The sequence below is a fragment of the Barbus barbus genome (assembly GCF_936440315.1).
Source record: "Barbus barbus genome assembly, chromosome: 33".
In the NCBI taxonomy this organism is placed as follows: Eukaryota; Metazoa; Chordata; class Actinopteri; order Cypriniformes; family Cyprinidae; genus Barbus; species Barbus barbus.
In genome coordinates this window covers 27,984,854-27,992,017 of record NC_136761.1, presented here as the reverse complement: position 1 = coordinate 27,992,017, position 7,164 = coordinate 27,984,854, and the positions used below count along the sequence as shown (strand labels likewise).

The 7,164-nt window shown below is 38.6% G+C and overlaps 2 long non-coding RNA genes across 2 annotated transcripts; both read left to right on the top strand.

Annotated features, from left to right (window-relative positions):
• Positions 1-229: 229 nt before the first annotated feature.
• LOC306852957 lies at positions 230-4,564 on the top strand. Its single transcript, XR_013782684.1, has 4 exons — positions 230-967; positions 2,235-2,415; positions 2,597-3,070; positions 3,625-4,564. It is a non-coding gene; the product is annotated as an uncharacterized lncRNA (long non-coding RNA).
• A 984-nt stretch (positions 4,565-5,548) lies between these two features.
• Positions 5,549-6,958, top strand: LOC306853080. Its single transcript, XR_013782705.1, has 3 exons — positions 5,549-5,614; positions 5,802-5,839; positions 6,820-6,958. It is a non-coding gene; the product is annotated as an uncharacterized lncRNA (long non-coding RNA).
• Positions 6,959-7,164: the final 206 nt, after the last annotated feature.

Genomic DNA, 7,164 nt, shown 5'->3' with positions numbered 1-7,164 from the left:
GACGTCATAATGGTAACGTCCACACAACGTCAGATTCTAACATCATTTGACGTTGTTTTTAGGTTGTGGCATTAACTAACCAAAATCCAACGTCGAGCCAACGTCTAAAGCCAACGTCATATTGACGTCAAATACTGATATACAGTGGTCAGGTATGGCAACCAAAACCCAACGTCGGCTAGACGTCATAATGGTAACATCCACACAACGCCAGATTCTAACATCATTTGACGTTGTTTTTAGGTTGTGGCATTAACTAACCAAAATCCAACGTCGAGCCAACGTCTAAAGCCAACGTCATATTGACGTCAAATACTGATATACAGTGGTCAGGTATGGCAACCAAAACCCAACGTCGGCTAGACGTCATAATGGTAACGTCCACACAACGTCAGATTCTAACATCATTTGACGTTGTTTTTAGGTTGTGGCATTAACTAACCAAAATCCAACGTCGAGCCAACGTCTAAAGCCAACGTCATATTGACGTCAAATACTGATATACAGTCGTCGGTTATGGCAACCAAAACCCAACGTCGCCTAGACGTCACAATGGTAACGTCCACACAACGTCAGATTCTAACATCATTTGACGTTGTTTTTAGGTTGTGGCATTAACTAACCAAAATCCAACGTCGAGCCAACGTCTAAAGCCAACGTCATATTGACGTCAAATACTGATATACAGTGGTCAGGTATGGCAACCAAAACCCAACGTCGCCTAGACGTCATAATGGTAACGTCCACACAACGTCAGATTCTAACATCATTTGACGTTGTTTTTAGGTTGTGGCATTAACTAACCAAAATCCAACGTCGAGCCAACGTCTAAAGCCAACGTCATATTGACGTCAAATACTGATATACAGTGGTCAGGTATGGCAACCAAAACCCAACGTCGGCTAGACGTCATAATGGTAACGTCTACACAACGTCAGATTCTAACATCATTTGACGTTGTTTTTAGGTTGTGGCATTAACTAACCAAAATCCAACGTCGAGCCAACGTCTAAAGCCAACGTCATATTGACGTCAAATACTGATGTACAGTCGTCGGTTATGGCAACCAAAACCCAACGTCGCCTAGACGTCACAATGGTAACGTCCACACAACGTCAGATTCTAACATCATTTGACGTTGTTTTTAGGTTGTGGCATTAACTAACTAAAATCCAACGTCGAGCCAACGTCTAAAGCCAACGTCATATTGACGTCAAATACTGATATACAGTCGTCGGTTATGGCAACCAAAACCCAACGTCGCCTAGACGTCACAATGGTAACGTCCACACAACGTCAGATTCTAACATCATTTGACGTTGTTTTTAGGTTGTGGCATTAACTAACCAAAATCCAACGTCGAGCCAACGTCTAAAGCCAACGTCATATTGACGTCAAATACTGATATACAGTGGTCAGGTATGGCAACCAAAACCCAACGTCGCCTAGACGTCATAATGGTAACGTCCACACAACGTCAGATTCTAACATCATTTGACGTTGTTTTTAGGTTGTGGCATTAACTAACCAAAATCCAACGTCGAGCCAACGTCTAAAGCCAACGTCATATTGACGTCAAATACTGATATACAGTCGTCGGTTATGGCAACCAAAACCCAACGTCGCCTAGACGTCACAATGGTAACGTCCACACAACGTCAGATTCTAACATCATTTGACGTTGTTTTTAGGTTGTGGCATTAACTAACCAAAATCCAACGTCGAGCCAACGTCTAAAGCCAACGTCATATTGACGTCAAATACTGATATACAGTGGTCAGGTATGGCAACCAAAACCCAACGTCGCCTAGACGTCATAATGGTAACGTCCACACAACGTCAGATTCTAACATCATTTGACGTTGTTTTTAGGTTGTGGCATTAACTAACCAAAATCCAACGTCGAGCCAACGTCTAAAGCCAACGTCATATTGACGTCAAATACTGATGTACAGTGGTCAGGTATGGCAACCAAAACCCAACGTCGGCTAGACGTCATAATGGTAACGTCCACACAACGTCAGATTCTAACATCATTTGACGTTGTTTTTAGGTTGTGGCATTAACTAACCAAAATCCAACGTCGAGCCAACGTCTAAAGCCAACGTCATATTGACGTCAAATACTGATATACAGTCGTCGGTTATGGCAACCAAAACCCAACGTCGCCTAGACGTCACAATGGTAACGTCCACACAACGTCAGATTCTAACATCATTTGACGTTGTTTTTAGGTTGTGGCATTAACTAACCAAAATCCAACGTCGAGCCAACGTCTAAAGCCAACGTCATATTGACGTCAAATACTGATATACAGTGGTCAGGTATGGCAACCAAAACCCAACGTCGCCTAGACGTCATAATGGTAACGTCCACACAACGTCAGATTCTAACATCATTTGACGTTGTTTTTAGGTTGTGGCATTAACTAACCAAAATCCAACGTCGAGCCAACGTCTAAAGCCAACGTCATATTGACGTCAAATACTGATATACAGTGGTCAGGTATGGCAACCAAAACCCAACGTCGGCTAGACGTCATAATGGTAACGTCCACACAACGTCAGATTCTAACATCATTTGACGTTGTTTTTAGGTTGTGGCATTAACTAACCAAAATCCAACGTCGAGCCAACGTCTAAAGCCAACGTCATATTGACGTCAAATACTGATATACATTCGTTGGGTATGGCATCCAAAACTCAACGTCGCCTAGACGTCATAATGGTAACGTCCAGACAACGTCAGATTATAAAATCATTTGACGTTGATCTTCAGTTGTTTTTAGGTTGTGGCATTAACTAACCAAAATCCAACGTCGAGCCAACGTCTTAAGCCAACGTCATATTGACGTCAAATACTGATATACAGTCGTCAGGTATGGCATCCAAAACTCAACGTCGCCTAGACGTCATAATGGTAACGTCCACACAACGTCAGATTCTAACATCATTTGATGTTGATCTTCAGTTGTTTTTAGGTTGTGGCATTAACTAACCAAAATCCAACGTCGAGCCAACGTCTCAAGCCAACGTCATACGGACGTCAAATACTGATATACAGTCATCAGGTATGGCAACCAAAACCCAACGTCACCTAGACGTCATAATGGTAACGTCCACACAACATCAGATTCTAACATCATTTGACGTTGTTTTTAGGTTGTGGCATTAACTAACCAAAATCCAACGTCGAGCCAACGTCTAAAGCCAACGTCATATTAACGTCAAATACTGATATACAGTGGTCAGGTATGGCAACCAAAACCCAACGTCGCCTAGACGTCATAATGGTAACGTCCACACAACGTCAGATTCTAACATCATTTGACGTTGTTTTTAGGTTGTGGCATTAACTAACCAAAATCCAACGTCGAGCCAACTTCTTAAGCCAACGTCATATTGACGTCAAATACTGATATAGAGTCGTCAGGTATGGCAACCAAAACCCAACGTCGCCTAGACGTCATAATGGTAACGTCCACACAACGTCAAATTATAACATAATTTGACGTTGATCTATAGTTAGTATTAGGTTGTGGCAAAAAATAACCAAAATCCAACGTCAAGCCAACATCTTAAGCCAGGTTCATATTGATGTCAAATACTCATATACAGTCGTCAGGTATGGCAACCAAAACCCAACGTCTCCTAGACATCATATTGGTAATGCTCACTCAGTGTCAAACTCTAACATCATTAGATGTTGACTTCACAATCACGTCATACAGCCATCGAAAAATATTGGTATGTTATCTGATCAGAGTATACATTTGTTATTTGTGTGAGAGAAACCCTATATCTACTGAGAAATTTGAAATGAGAAAAAAACAAGAGCATAGAGAAAAGGGTCTGAGAGGACTGGAATGCATACATTCCATGCAATTTGTAGAAAACATACATTTAAATATGGAAAATGTAGAATCCTCAATTTGTCAAATGTGCATGTCTGCGTTATGGAAACACCTTGCTGTGAGGTGACTGCATAACCACGGAGTCATTTGCTGTTGCAAGCAATACAGTGATGAAATGAATAAGAGTACATTCATTATCATAGGCCTCAATTATTGTTGAATTAGTCGCACATCAACATTTCGTTTACATTTTCCCATACCACGAATGCTGTAACAGCATTGCCACTGCAGTCAACAGTGTAATCTGTAGACAAATGTTGCAATTATGACAGTGTTTTTAGTAAGTGTTACTGTGGACAAAGGAATAAACCTAAACCAACAGGTGGTGTAACACTTACAGCAAAGGGTCAGATATAGAAAATGCCACAGTTGTAGGCACAGCTGCATTTAGGCATAAGAGTGGTTATACAGTTGAGGCAAGGGATTTGTTAAAGTTCAAAAGGGTCATCATTGGTCATGTGAATGAAACTGTAATTTACAAGTATAGCCAGACGTGTACACACCTTCTCTGTACTCCTAAACCTAACCCTATTTTAACTATAAATTCATATGGAAATTATAGGTGAATAGTGAATGGCACAGATGTGCCTGCCCCTGGTTGTGAGCATAAGTGAAAACACAATTTTACCAATTACTTACATGTAACAGCCTAAAAAAAAAAAAATCAATACATATTTGCTATCTTTTGTTTAAAACATTTTTTTCTACCGTTACAAAGTTGTTTGACGTCTCTCTATGTTGCTTTGTTCGTGATTGGTTAATCTGAATGTCATCCAGGAATCTGACCAATGACAGCAGGGCACGCCTCCTCCCGCTTAGATTTGAAAGTTCACCTCAGACGTTACTGCAGCTCTGTTTATCTGCAGTCCTGCTCCGTTCAGTGCTCTAGGAATGGCTTTCACATGATTGTCTCATATCTGACAGATGAGTTATTATTTTGACCGATTTTGAGTTATGCGGTGTCGATTGAGAACACAGACACAATGGCTATGGACACATAATGGAAACACAGAAGGTAAGTACCTCTTATAATTGTTTTTTTGTTACTGTTAAAGTGATATGATAATCGCGATGACATAATCTGTTTCTGTGTTTTGTTATTATGTTTTAATACTGTCCAGATAAGGCTGTGTGACGATGTCTTGGGAATGATTAAAAGTGACTCGTTGTTGTTGTTTTTATATCGCGAAATGTAAATATATCCGCGTAGCGTTAGTACTACAAGTTCTGGAGGTTTATGTAATAGATACATATACATGAATGACAGAATAAATAGCGGGAGCTGGACCTTAATATGAGTTAAGTACTGAAGGCCGCCTTTTGCTGATCTTATTTTTAATAACAGAATGAAATAGTAAAAATAACAATATTGTTATTTTATTGTCAAATAAAATGTCTCACTCTGGAACATGAACAACTGACATGTGTTCAACAGAGAGATCATGAAACCACCTTAAGAATACTATGTAAACCATGCTTTCGGATCCAACTTACTGCTAAGTGTTTGTATAAAGCTGGTGAGTAACGTTAGCCAAACTTTTTGTAAGCCTGTCTGTCTCTGTCAGTAAGTCAACAATTACTATTGTTTTATTAAACCTGTTAAATATTCGTGTGTGTGTGTGTGTGTGTGTGTGTGTTTCCCCTCTCATGGTCCAGAGGTTTTGGGATTGAAAATCTTCTGCCATATGATCTTCTGTAAAAGTGAGTATTCATAATACTTTAATGATCATGTGCCGTTATATGTGAACATGGGCAAAGCAGGCAAACTCTGCACCAAGGCACCACTCTGATTCAAACTTAATTCTTGAGTTTAGCTCACTCAAAATCAAAACTCCCTCATCATTTTCTAACCCTCATGTCTTTTTTAATCTTCTTTTGTGTTCCACAGAAAAAAAAAGTCAGTTATGCAGGTTGGAAAAGACATAAGTGAGTAAATGATGACATCATATTCACCTTATTCTTCACATAAAAATGGCCCATTTATAGATTTTATGGGTCTTGCTTCCAGATATTTTTACTTTTTTAGCTATACAGAACTGCTCGTTTTGCTGCTTGATATTGCAAATTGGTTTGTCATACCATATTATTTTAGTGTATTATCTTAATTATGAACACACTGGTTTGTAATACAAACAGTTTTACTATTTACTGCATGTTGTTATTGTTATTTAAGGCTAATGAACTTGAAGTCTCGCCCATAGGCTTACTTCTGCGTTTAGGAATAAGGTGGATGAAGTATGAAGATACTTGAGTAATTTAATGATATCCTCAAGTACATTTGTTAGACATCACCGACGTGTGATAGAAAAGCAGTGTAAACAGATTAATAATTTTATTAGTTATAAATATACAGGTATTAGCATTTTAGCAATTGATAAAAATATTATATTTATTTTTTTTAGTGTACTAATTGCCATTTTTTACATCTGGGAAAAGTTATTTGTTGTGAATACTCATTTCTTTATTTGTATTTCCTGTAGCTCAAATAGTAGAGCATGGCGCTAGCAACGCCAAGATCATGGGTTCGATTCCCAGGGAAAGCAAGAGCTGATAAAAATGTAGAAACTGTAACTTGAATGCAATGTAAGCCGCTTTGGATAAAAGCGTCTGCTAAATGTAAATGTGTTTATAATTACAAGTAGGTTTAACTTGTAACTTGCTCAAGGGTAACTCAAGCCCTGTTTACACTAGTGGGTTTCCTGCCAGGACTGAGACTCGAACCCATGACCTTCAGACTACAAGTCTGCCTCTCTAACCATTAGGTCACAGCTAAATAATTAAATTAGTCAGAATATCTCATAATGTCAAATGTTGTTTAAAGAAAAGGTACACAAATGGAATCCTCCTTTTTAAGGACTTTTCAATAAATCTGTTGTCTTTTTTTTTTGCATTTATTTAACCCCCAGATGCAGCAAGGATCCAGCTGATTACTTCAGATTTGGAGGACTGCTCTTTATCTACTGTGTCTGTCACTTCTGGTGCAGAATCATGGACCTTTATTTGTATGTTTTGATTTTACTTTTTATTACACTTGTGTAGCTAGTATTCAGGATTAAAATACAATGTAATTTTTTTCCACATATATTATCAGAGCTATATTGGAGCCCAAAAGGGTCAATAGAATATTGATAAAAACACTATAAACCTGATTGGGATAATACAAGCTAAAGTACAGTTCCCTGCACAATCTTTTTAAAATAAAAAAATTATGATACTAACCCTAATTTTTTCAATTGCTTCTCAAGAATTCC